Genomic DNA, 1,107 nt, shown 5'->3' with positions numbered 1-1,107 from the left:
CAGAGACAGACTGACAGAGACAGAGAAGAGAGAATGAGAGAGAGAGATTGAAAGAGAGAGAAAGAAAGGGAGAAACATTTTTTTTATCATGTTAAAATGTTTCTTGGGCTTGGGCCAGAACCCAAGTGGTAGTGTTCTTGTTTTCCTAACAAGGGTAAGAAGTTTCCCTTTGCCCCTTTCTTATTAGTAAATTATTTCCCCATCCCTGGCTCCAGGCAACAATTGGTGTGCTTTTAAACAACTGAGGTAGGAGTGAGAAAGAACAAGATGTTTTCTTCTAATAGGAAAGATCCTGATGAGAAGAAAAATAGGTGATGCAGATCATAATAGATTATTCTCTATTGCTTTTTCTAGAATTTCATACACACAGGACCATTGAGGTGTAGTATGTATTCTTTTGTCAAAGTCTGTCATTTAGCATAAAGTGTTTGAGGTTTATCCATGTTGCTACATATATCAATAGTCGACTCCTTTTCTTTACAATAATATCAACTTTTAAGGGTATGCTTATTAATCGGTTAATGGCCTTTGAGCTTCCCCCAACCCAGTTCGCCTCTTATGTATGCTAAGTAAAAATGAATAAAACATGAATATACAAATCTTTGCATGAATATTTTTTTTTATTTCTCTTAGGTACAGATATAAAACTTCTGGATCATATGGTAAGTATATATAGAAGTTTCCACAATCGTTACATTTTATTTATTTTTTGGGGTCCAATCCTGGGGCCTGAACTCTGGGCCTGGGCGCTGTCCCTCAACTTTTCAGCTTAAGGCTAGTACTCTACCATTTGAACCACAGTGCCACTTCCGGCTTTTTTTCTGCTTATGTGGTGCTGAGGAATCGAACCCAGGGCCTCATGCATGCAAGGCAAGCACTCTACCACTGAGACACCTTCCCAGTCCCTTTACATTTTTTTTTTACAAGGAACATATCTGATTGATTTCCCTTTCTTCCTTCCTTCTTTCCTTCCTTCCTTCCTTCCTTCCTTCCTTCCTTCCTTCCTTCCTTCCTTCCTTCCTTCCTTCTTTCCTCACTTGCTTTCAATTTTTGTTTTTGTGCCAGTCCTGGAGCTTGAACTCAGGGCCTGGGCACTGTCCCTGAGCT

General features: G+C 39.5%; 1 long non-coding RNA gene across 1 annotated transcript in view; it reads left to right on the top strand.

The window, feature by feature from the left end:
• The first annotated feature begins 252 nt into the window (after positions 1-252).
• Positions 253-1,107, top strand: part of LOC105982802 — a 4,009-nt gene continuing 3,154 nt past the window's right edge. The window contains exons 1-2 of the long non-coding RNA XR_001174917.1: positions 253-311; positions 634-662. This is a non-coding gene — a long non-coding RNA (uncharacterized LOC105982802). The remainder of the gene's footprint in view (positions 312-633; positions 663-1,107) is intronic.

Source organism: Dipodomys ordii, unplaced genomic scaffold (assembly GCF_000151885.1).
Source record: "Dipodomys ordii isolate 6190 unplaced genomic scaffold, Dord_2.0 Scaffold17, whole genome shotgun sequence".
Taxonomy (NCBI): Eukaryota; Metazoa; Chordata; class Mammalia; order Rodentia; family Heteromyidae; genus Dipodomys; species Dipodomys ordii.
This window is presented reverse-complemented; position numbering and strand designations above follow the sequence as displayed.